Raw genomic sequence first — 12,007 nt, 5'->3', positions numbered from 1 at the left:
CTGGGGCTGAATTAATTCCTGCTTGCGCTGAAGCCATTATTAGAAAAGTGTCTGACAATGACTAAACTTTTTCCAATGATAGAGGATCCATTGCAAACTACAAAACTTTGTTTGACTTAATTATCTTTTGTACTAAAATTTCAACTTTGTTTCTGAAGGTTTGTGAACTTCTCTGGATTCATTACCCACTCAGGACCTTGTTATTCATTGGTCTGCTAGACTTCAGAGACCTTATTACCACATTTCTGTTCCTTATTCTTGTACTTACAGACTGCAACCAAGTCACTGTTTATCTCTGTAAGCGAAATACATTGAGTTCTTTCACTCTTTGTCTCCAGGAGCTGCTTCTGCACATTGCTCATTGCCCTGATCTCTCCAATTTATCTGTGTAGTGTTTGATCTGTAACACCAAATTTGAACTAAGCATTCTAGCTGTGCTCGCAGATGAGGAATACAGTGGAAGCATAATGTCAGTTATGCTGCTTAATATTCCCCTTTTACTCCTCCCAGGACTATGGTGACCATACCAGAATTCTGAGCCCACATGTCCAGTTCATCAGTGCCCTGAGTCCTCTTCAGAGTCACTGCATCCTTCCTGTAACTGTGGCTTTTATTTTTCATTTCTGGTTGAGTAAGTTTTGTGAGTCAGTACTAAAATGCAGGCTGTTACCCATACCCAGAGTGCTGTGTCCTGCTGATCTATGCCCATTGTGCTTTACTACACCTCAGACTGTGACATGAACACAGTTTCTGTAAATTGCCTTGTGTCTTGTTATGCAAATTAACAAACAACCCTCCAAGACTCTGGTGGGATGCCCCAAGACCCCAAGACTCAGCCTAAAGTCCCTTTTTTTCCCTCAGAATTTCCTTCCTTCTCTGCCAGAAGAAAAAACCTATTTCTCCATGCACTGCTCCTCCACATATCAGCCTGGGCCAAAATAACTTAATAGATCAGCATTTATTACTGATCCTCAGCAGGAAATCCTCTTTTTACGTCACAGTGAGATATTGCAGCTGCCTGGCCAGGCATTCTGAGACATAGCCCAGTGGAAGATGTTTTGCTGGTGAGACCCACTCAGAGTTCATGTTTCACAAGCACAGGTCTCCTTAAAATGGAATTTATTAAGCTGAGATGTAGCCTTTCTCATGTATTTCAGCATCCAATGTCAGACCATGTAATGCAACTTGGACTTTTCACCCATATTCAGCACTGACCTGTCACGAGGACAAGGATGGGGCATCAGCTGGGGCTGTCAGTAGTCTCTGGGGTGGGGACTGGGGTACACTGATGGTGTTTGGGATTTAGGGTGAAAGTAGGAAGGTAGGAGCCACTGGGAGGAGTTTGCTGGTTTGCAACCATATGCAGGCAACAGGGTCATGTGGGATGCTGAGGCCATGGATGGCAGCTAAGAATATAAAGACAGCTCCTGCATGGGTGACAACCAAAATGAAAAAAAGTCTTTTAAGGGGCAGAAAATAAGGAACCAGTGAGTTGAGAGCAGAGACTGAGGCAGATGCAGAGTGCAGATGAGCCTAGGCTCTCTTCCCTCCCTCTTATTTCCCTTCTCTTCTAACCTGACATAAGCAACTTTTTCTCCAGGCGCTCCTTGTAGACAGCATCAAAGCTGTGCAGCCAGAAGAAAAAGGACTGCTGAAAGCAGCCTGTAGCTAAGCTGGCCTGGGAAAATAAATGTATTCTCCCGTGTATGCTGTGGCCATTCAGATAGTTAGGGATGGTATTTGTCTTTTTCTGACTCTTTCTTTCCTTTTCTCTAAGATTGTCTTCAACACTCTCTTTTATAGCAAAGAGGACATATAAAATGAAATAAAGGAATAAAGAAGGAAATGTCCCTCCGCTTTTTTTTTCCCAACCCTTCCCACCACTGCCCCCCAGCTTCGTTAGCCATTCAGGAGAAGTCTTTGGTAAAACTTCTCTGCATATGCTGCTCAGTAAGCAAGCATTAATTAAAAGAATAAGAAGATGGAGATCAGTGTTGATTTATTGACAGAAGACAGAGAGCTAATACTGAATAGATAAATAGCTCTGGAATTATATCTAGAAAGTGGATGGAAAGAGAAGAACAAAATAAATGTCAAGCTCTTGGAGTGGAAAAGTAAGACCCAAATTCTGCTTGGCCCCAGGATTTGCATGTCTGACAGAAAAGGGCAGGACTAGACAGCTTACAGGATACCAGTGCCAATGGGGAGTAGGATGGGGGAATACCAGAAAAAGCTGGTTTCTTTTCTGGGTTAAGTTTTTTATTTCAGGTCTAGGAAATGTTTTCATCCCCTTTAGGCTGTCATGCAAAATGCTCCCAGTGATTCCTGAGATGTGTTTCCTTGCAAGAGCTTTCTCCCCACCCTCGTCCCTGTGTATTCTCCCTTTCAGTCACTGAGAGAACTATTATTTCAAAGATTCTCTTCTTATCACAAAAACATAATCTAATTCCTTCCCACTTCTCCACCCATTTCTTTCTCTCTCTAATCCCTCAAAGAAAATTAGTTTCAGCATATACCTACCATATTTCCACTGTGGTATATGAATGTCATACAGAGGGCAGTGCTGCCTCTTCACAGGCTCTCCTGCTTCCAAATGTTTCACCACTTCTTGTGATATTTTTTTTTCAGCAGGATTTGTTACTTTTTAAGCCAAAGAGGAATCCACTGCAGGAATGAATTCACACTGGCCTTGTGCCACCTAATCTTGAGAACTGAGACACTGAGTTTAACATTGCTGAGACAAACTGTAATGTGTTATAGGCTCTATGTAGCTTAACCTCTAAGGAGGGAAAAAGGTGTTTTAATGGGGATGATTTAACAGAAGCAGTATTTGAAAAAAAAAAAAATACTCATGCTAACTGAAGGAAAAGGACCCTCTCCTAGCAGTAGCAAGGATTTGCTTTCTGCATTTCAGAAAAGAGTTGTTCAAATGACAAACTGTGCCAAATTCTACTTCTCTGTCTCAAAGCCCATGATTTGCTGCACGATTTGATGCTTGATGCATGAACATCTGTGAAGCAATGACTGAGGAAGCATATCAGTAAGTCCCTGTAATTCTCTTAATGATATATAGTGCAGTTTCTCCAAGGGAAATAAGATTTTTCATTCTAAGGGGTCCCCCAACCACTTAAAGTACATGTCCCTCGAGGTCCCATTAAACTGCCATTGCAGTGAGCCTGGGGCTATGCTGTTCTCTCCTCCATCTCTCGTGTGTTTGTGGCTCCTCAGCAGGTTCCCTCATTATTTTGGAGGGAAATACAGTCAACAGATTGAAGATCAAAAAGAGTCGAAAGTGAGATGCGAAATATCAGCCCAGTCAGAACTGAAGAAATGCCATTTGATTTTCTCTGCAGAGAAAGCAGTCTAGCGATACACATACAGCTGTGCCTACTGTTTGGCACAACTGGGAGGTGTTTGATCACTTCTGTTGCCTACTTAACCATCAACTGTTAGATTTGTTTTCCCTGATGTGATAGGGCAGGGGGAGGGGGAGGTCAGTGTCACCCCAAGCTGCCAGAGATCGACAGAGATGTTTCCCCATCTGCTGGCTGTAATTAGTTTCCTCTATTCAAAGCCAGAGCCACTACCCTCCTACCCTCCTTCTCCTTCTTTATATTCACAACTGCTATCTCATTATGCTCCTGTGTGCTGCTCTTTTTGGTGCTGTAAAATAGATGAAATGGCCTGGACAAGCAGTAGAGGCACAGCCTGCCCCAGAGTTTCAGACACAGCAGAACTTAGTGGGCTCTGAACTATCTTCAAGGGCTATGCAGTGATGGTACCCAAGCCCTGTCTCCAACCTTTTGGTCCAAGTGATACCTCTGTTAGGGCTGTACATTATCTGCATTAGACATGACCCCACCACAGAGCTGCAGTGACAGGACTAGATGAGCTCCAGCCGTGTGTTCCAGCCTCTGCTCTTCTGTGAGTCTGTACCCCAAAAGAGAAGCCAGATTTGGTGGTGTTTTCTCAATATCCTTGAACAGAGACACAGCTTTGATAAGAGATTCTAGTAACCATTTTTATACAACCAATTAAATTAAAACTAACTGCAGAATTCAACAGCCCAGGAGTTTTAACAGGATTTCTTGTTTAATAATATAAGCATTTAATTTTTCTGCTTGGCAGCTCTGTACAAACAGGTGGAGAGGAAAAATCTGGGCTGGCTTAACTTGTGTTTTTTGACTCAGCCAAATGTCAATACTCAGAAGTGTGTCATGCAAATCAGAGCCTCAGATCTGAATGGCTCCAGTCTTAAGGAAGTTTGCACAGAGATACAGATTTTACAGATGGCTTCTATCTTTTCAATGATCTGGCAAAGGCCTCAGGGCTGAACTAAAGAGTAATCTGGAGCTGCATGATGCAGACTGAATTAATCTGAGAATTTATAGATGAGAAAAGAAAATGGTGTTGCTCTCCAATACAAAAATAACCTTTCATTACACTGAAGGCTGATGTTGTAGTAGTAGACAATTGCTCTTACAATAAAATACACATCAACATGTCAGCCAAAGCAGAAGAAAGAAATTCAGGTGTGCCCAGGACAACACACTGTGAACAAAAGGGAAGTTGTCATTCCAAATTCTAGCCGGTAAAGGTTCATTGAACACTACTGGTGGATTTTGAGGAATTTGGATATAGTCATGAGCAGTCCAAATGGGAAGCAATTACAGCAATAATAAAGTAATTCTCTCTGAACAGTCTCATGAGCAACACTGAAAGCAAGAGTAAGAATATCATCTACATCAGAGGTAACTCAGAAAGTGAAACAAAACTGTAGTAGCCAAAATCTACTACAATTTTCTGTGGAGTATTCCCATTCATCTGTATGAACATTTTTTTCACAGCAGTCAAACACAAAGAAACCTTCATGGAGTTCCTTGTATCACAAGGACAAGCAGGTTAACAGCAGGCTTTGCATATGTCAAAGAAAAAAAAAAAAAAAGGATTTTCTGTGTTACTGAACTACACTTCTGCACTGAAGATTCATTCAAACACAAAGTTAGTTTCATTCCAGTTCATAGGTTTTGAAATGGAGAGAGGTAAAGTAACACAAGCACATGTTAGGACACATATGTCAGAAACTAATAAAAAAGATGTAGCTACATACCTAGGTTAATAATAAGCTTTGTATAAATTCTTTCAGGCTAGGTGGTGTACTGTCTTTACAGTCAGTAAATAACTTCATCTCCACTTCTGACACTAAATACAGATTTCTCTACAAGGAGATTAAATACTGAGATACAGGAAATAATCAGCCAGACTAGATCTGTAAATGGGCATGCAATAGGGTTCAGTTCTCCGGATTCCATTACTCCTTTTGGCACCTGTAGATAAACTGTTTCAACAAAATCTTTGAATCTATAAAGATACTTGTATCCTACTGATTTGGTTTGTTTTAAATGAAGCTAATTGTAATTAAGTATCTTAACACGTAGACCTTAGCCTTCCAATACATCACTTTCTGCACTAATAAGTAAGAGCTGCAGCATTACATATCCTCACAGCACCACTAGAGAGCAATTGCATTAAAGCTTATGAGGGTCTGAGGCAGAGGGGATGGACACCGCTCAGATATCACACACTGAAAATGTAACAGTGTATATTGCACTCACTTCCTACCCACACCCTGAGGGGACTTTTCATAGATGCAGCACTGAGATGGTGTCAAATCAATCATAGCTAAAGTCTGCACAGGCAAATTAATACCTCCTGATATTTCCTCCTGGTGTCCATGAAGATTGGCACAGGAATAGTTATTCTTTAAATTTTGCATTTGATTTTTTGTGTTCTGTGGTTTGCTGTGATTTTCATCATAGCATTGAAGGTATCATGGCAAAACCTAGGCCCTGATGTACATTGTCATTATTCTTGATGTTTTGGCATTTGCAGAGGGAAAGGGGCAATCTTCCCCCATTTTTTCCAGTTTTGGAAGTCTGTGTGGCTACAAGAAAGAATTCTCTTCCCAGTCTGCCAGTCAGAAGTGGGTCATTACTGGCTTAGAGTTGGACAGTCTTTTTATTTGCCATTTTCTTCAGGATCTTAGGAGGACATACAGTGGCTGGCTTGGCTGTGTCCATTCCTGCTGGGCAGTGCCCATTTAATTACTGCATTGCCCTGCCACCAGACCATCCTGCTTCTATCCTGAGCAAGCCAGAAAGTGAAACTGCCTCTTGGCAGTTTCTGATGTTTCATCATTTAGGATCCCGTGTCATCAATCTATTTCTGCATATAGATTTTGAGGAAATCAGGCCTAAGATATATTTGTAACCCAAATAAAACTTTCAGAAGAGCATACATTAGCTTTTAGTCATTCTGGCTACACTGTGTACAAATAATGCCAAAGGGAAAAAAATCTAGTGGTTATAAATTGTAAGGTGTGACAAGCCCTTGTATGTGTCAACAACTAAAACAATTATTTCTGTAATCAGCAAACACAGAAAGTTAAAGAAACAGGGAGATTATCCTTCTAAGCAGTTCAAAACAGGAATTTGATTTTAGACAGCATATCTGATCTCTTTTTTTAAAATCTATCTCATTCACTCATTTGATTATTTCTTGAAAATTTGATTTATGAAAATAAAATCTTCATTACAGCTAGAAGTGGCAGAGTGCTTTGAAAGTGAGGGCAATAGTATAGAAAGCATAAGAAATCTTTGTTCCTAACTTATATACATCTGTGTCTGCCCTCATCCCCTATTGCTACATTTTATTTACAACTAAACCACCAGGCAGACTGATTCTTGCTAAAAGGAATAGATCCATTTTCTTTGTAACTAACTACTTCCTCATTCTGTAATTTAAATGGATCAGTGTAAGTATCTTAGTGACCTTATCTGAGGAGACATTTCAAGAGAAGATGGCTGAGTGTGATGTACAGCTTAAGTTCAGAGCTTCCTGTTTCCAAGCATGCACAGATTTCTATTTTTGTAAAGCAAAGAAACAACTAATGAGCTTTAGACATAAAACATTTGGTATCATCCTGCAGCTGCTCTTTGCCAGAAATGCTGACAAACCTGTTTGTAAGTCTGCAAGAACCACATGACACACTATGATTCACGTTCATGTTGACCTTTGTCTTGTTTGTGATTGAAAACAATTAAAATTACCAGAGTCAACAGAGTGAAAACTATGTGGAGTAATTGAGTTTGGTTATCTATGCCTCTAACTCCATTTCTGTGTTTCATCATTTTGGCTTTCCTGTGCACAGAAGCTACTGAACCATTCATGCGTACTCATGTGAAGATCTAGATTCAATGTGTTTGACAGCTCAGGGAAGTCATAAGGCAATGTTGTCAAACAATTGCAGAGAAGATGCAAGAGGCATTAACTAAACTGTCAATAAGCTACAAAATTAACATTAAATTATAAAATCAAATTTGTTGAGTATAAACATGCATTTTTCTTAATGGAACAGCATTTGGATATTTGATTGTTAAGTTATCTACCAAGACAGCAGAGTAGAACAACAAATTATACGAATATTTCTCTTAATAACAGATTGTCTTTAAATATTTAGTCTCCTTAAGTATTTGGTCAGGAACTAAATTTGACTAGGACTCTTTATTTTCAAGGAACACCTTGATTACACAATGATTTCTTCCTTGCTCTCATGGTATCCTTCAGTCAGGTGTTCAACACCTCCTAGTGCTGGTGGAAGGTGATGACAGCCCCTCAGTGATTCAAAGGGTGAAATTTTGCCACCAGGTAATGAGAATGTCTGAGTGTACATCAGTGTGCATGAATTAGAACAAGTTGCTGGCATTCAGGTGGCCCCAGGCATCCTTAGTGCATTCATTCCCTCTGTATCTGCAAGATATGCTCAGAAGATCCAGGGACCTATTCCTAGTAGGGCTCAGGAATGACCCTGGTACAGCATATTAATAAGAAAAGCGTGTACCTTCAAGATAAGGGAATTTATCTTCTTTCAATCAACAATGATCTTGGACTTTGGATAATCTCTGTTTGGGTATTGTTTCTTTAAATGAGAGCTCTAAGACTATTTTTTTTGATTGTTGCTGCTATGAAAAATGCAAGAAACAGCATGTCTGAGGTCTCATACTTCCCTGAGCAAGGCCACAGCATTTTGCTGAGGTGAGTTCAGTGCCAGAGAGGCAGCCCAGAGAACTTTAGATGCACCTTCCAGTGCCAGGAATCTCAAAAGCAAAATATGCTGCTATTACAAGCACCTGAAAAACAAATAACACTGGCCACATTAATTTATTGCAGTATGAAGGAGTTTCATTACCACTTCTCCACAGAGGGTTATCAGATTTTATGATACAGTCAAAGATATGATCTTTTGCTCAGGAAGTCACTTAGCTGGTCTTATCTTAGTGGTGTAATGCTTCCAATGACACCATATGTGGTCAGGTTGAATTAGTCAAACAAGAGAAGGAACTTCATGTTTGGAAAACCAAAACCAAAATCAAAGAGAGGAAGATTAATGGCATGAAAAAGTTAAAGAGTTGACAGCCCTTCTGAAGGTGTTGTTAAGAAAAGTGGCCTTATTGATTTATTTTTTAATTATTTCTTTTCTTTCAAATAAAATCTTTATCCTATACAAAGATGTTTCTTCATGCTTGAGTTTTTTTAAAAGGATGTAAGATTACACTTCATATTTTATAACTCCATAGCTTCTATTAACTGATACTACAGTGAGTGGATTAGGACATATACTCTAGATATTCTGGATAACATACTCTTCTTGTGGAAGCATCTTTTATTTAAAGGTTTTTAGCTTTGACTTAGAATATCTTTTCACAGCAAACACGTGTCTTTTATTTGTCATTTTTCATGACCTTTTCTTTCAAGAATGTCTGAACATATGCTGACATTTTGTATTTGTCATCCCTTAGACTTCATAATCGCTGTATTTGCCTCCTAGTGCCACAGAGTTCATTCGTAGAGCCATTTCTTTTTATTGAAATACACTCTAAGGTTTTTCCATCATGTTCCTCCCTGTAGCACTCCATTCACTTACAGAAAAAAAAAAGGTAAAATCTTCATTTTTCAAGAGTAACTAAGGCATCATTGCCTTGGGTACTTTTCTTCTTTCCTGCAGAAACTAGCAACAACTATTCATGTAATGAATACATTTTATCTTTAACTTACTGGGCTTTTCCAGCTTCATACTACTGGGTTTTGCCATTACACCTGCTTCTTTGATGGTAAAAAATATCTTTCTTATTTCCTAATCTCTGTTCCAAGGTCAGTGACTATTTCTATTCTTTGCTTTTTCCTAATGAGAGAAAAGGAGAAAAAATAAAGAAATGTAGAAAAAAGATGTTTCTGGGATTTTGTTTTGTTTTGTTTTACTTCTCCCTCCCTCTAAAATCTCCTGAATTATAGTCATGCACACAGTAATTGTTTTTGTTTGAGAAATATAGTAGTTTTGAATATTTGTGCTTCAGCATATGATATAGTGATCAATTGACAGGATTAAAGAAACTTTCTACAATATTTTTTACATAATTTTCTTCTACATAGTGTTTCTAATCTGAGCCTGAAGCAGTCAGCAGTTTTTAAAGAGCAAGACAAACTGAAGTCTGATGTGCAGGTTTCTTTGGGCATATAAAATAGAGATGTACAGTGGGAAATCCCAGTATAAAAGTCAATCATGCTGCTTCCTTGAGGCTTTAACATGAAAATTACCTAGAACACATTTCTTCCTAATTTAAGATTCTAGAATCCTGTTTATATGTCTGTTTCATGGGTAGTGACCTCCTCATAGGGAATAAAAGTTACTATTCAGAATATTATAACATTTAGACACCTAATTCATGGACAAAGACCCATTGTGCTTGGCACAGTAAGGACCACAAGACATCCTCTCTCTGTAAAAGCTTGGGCTAAGTGAAAAGGCTAAGAAAGACTCAAGAAAGAGTATTTATTGATCAAAATATGCTCTAAGCAAGCTGTTGTCCAAATTCTATAGACATCAGAGCAAAGGAAAATTATAGGGAAGATAGGGGAAAAAATAATGAGGTAGCATTGTGACTCATCATGGACCTTTCTTGTAAGAGTATGAAGTGTGCCAGAAACACAAAGCCTCCGTGTCTGAGGGGTAACAAGAGAAATAAATGTAGGCTGGCCAGAGGCTGGTGTTTTCATAAGAAATAAGTGCATATGGCCAGGATGGGTATCAGCAGTCTTACAGAAGGAAATCAAGGAGTGTGGTTCAATTAGATAAGCAATGGAGGCCCAGGGATGGCGAGCACAGGGAAACCTCAGTGGTCAGTGTGGGTTGGATGGGAGCAAGGCTGAGACTGCATTTTACAAAGAAATAGAGAAGGAAGTTGCAGTAGCTGACATATGAAATAAGGGCCCCACTTTAAAGAGGATCAGAAATGCATTTACTTAGACTTGCAACACAATTTTAATTTTTTTGTTTAGTTCAAATATATGTGAAAATTTTGAGAACAGGCAACGATGAAGATGACATATTCTTCAAAGGTCTAGAACATGGGAAAAGGGTTTTTGCCATACTAAAAAGTTTAATAAGAAGTGGCAATTTTATATCATGATCTATTAGATGAACATGGGTCTCTGTTGCTTGCTAGGGCTTATTTTATTTCCGATAATGCAAGTTATGTCAGTGTAATGCAAGCTGAAGGCAACGAGTGGATAATCTATTCTTTAAGGAACATACTTCCTAGGAAGTTGTGTTCCAGTGATTATTAGCTATGCACAGATTTAACTGCTTTGATGCCTAATAGCTGACATTAGACAGATCTTCACACCAGTGATGCCTCATCAATTATTTTCCCATCGAGTAATTTTTCACTGTTAGAGTTTCATAATTTATAATACTAAAAAGCTGGCCTCCTACGAATAAGCATTAATCTGTACCTCTGCCCAAACTAGAAATATGTCGTATCAGCATGCATCTTAACTGCATTTTGGTAATGCTTTTAATAGATATGAAAATAGAAATGTATCTATTACCTATTTTTAAAGATATATTAATATTTTTAGTAGTATCCAGGCTGAAATACATAATCACACAATTGTTGGGGACTGAAACTAAGTCTGAAAGAGCATATCTACACTATCTTATATATTGCAGGTCGAGCGTTAGGTCATTAAAGTTACCAGGTTATATTAATTTTTGAGTCCAGATTTATGGCAAAAGTGTACCTTAAATTTTTCAGTTTGTGCAAATGAATGGTTCAATGGATTACAAATTCTGGAGACTGCAGATACAGGAAAAGGATCAGGAAAAGTTTTGATTAAAAAAAAAAGTAGATGTCTTTTGGAAATGGTACCATTTTCATTCTTGTGAAATTACAAAACTCTGATGAGATGACAGATTTTGTGATTCTCCCTGTTTCACTTATTTTTTTTAAGGAAGAAAAACAAAGTGAGGTTCAGTTGCATCATCAGTTTAGAAAAGGGAGAAGGAGGTTTGTAAATATTGGAAGGTCCATGTGTTCAAAGCTTATATAACAAATCAAAATACTTAATATACAGTATTCTGTATAAAAACATTTTTTACATTAAATATGTAGTATTTCCTCTTAAGCATTAATGGAAGACATAAAAAAACCCCTCCAAACATAAAACCCAAACCAAAACATCAATCCAAAACAATCAGTCTGGGCAGAGAGACTTCTTGGGCAGCATTTACCAGCATTACATGATTTTTGTACACAGAAGAGTGCAAAACACAATAAAAAGTACTCATAGAAGCAATGATCTACTAAGTATATCAGCATCTCAATCTAATTTTTCATCAGACAGGTTTTGTTTTTTCAAATATTTTGTAAGTGAAGCAACAGAAAACATTGTCTTTTAACAAGAAATATTGAGGTCTAGAAGTCCATAGAGGCAAATTTAGATGAGAAGGACAATTTTCAGCTTTGATTATGTTTCATTCTAAATAAAATTAAGGCTCAAAAATGCTTAAGAAAATATAGCCTCAAAGCTGAAAATTATTCTTTTTTTTTTTTTTAGGTTTGCAAAGTTTCAAAATATTGCAAGGGATTGGAAGAACACTGCTCAAGGT

This window comes from Poecile atricapillus, chromosome 3 (assembly GCF_030490865.1).
Source record: "Poecile atricapillus isolate bPoeAtr1 chromosome 3, bPoeAtr1.hap1, whole genome shotgun sequence".
Lineage (NCBI taxonomy): Eukaryota > Metazoa > Chordata > Aves > Passeriformes > Paridae > Poecile > Poecile atricapillus.
Note: the sequence above shows the minus strand (reverse complement) of the source record.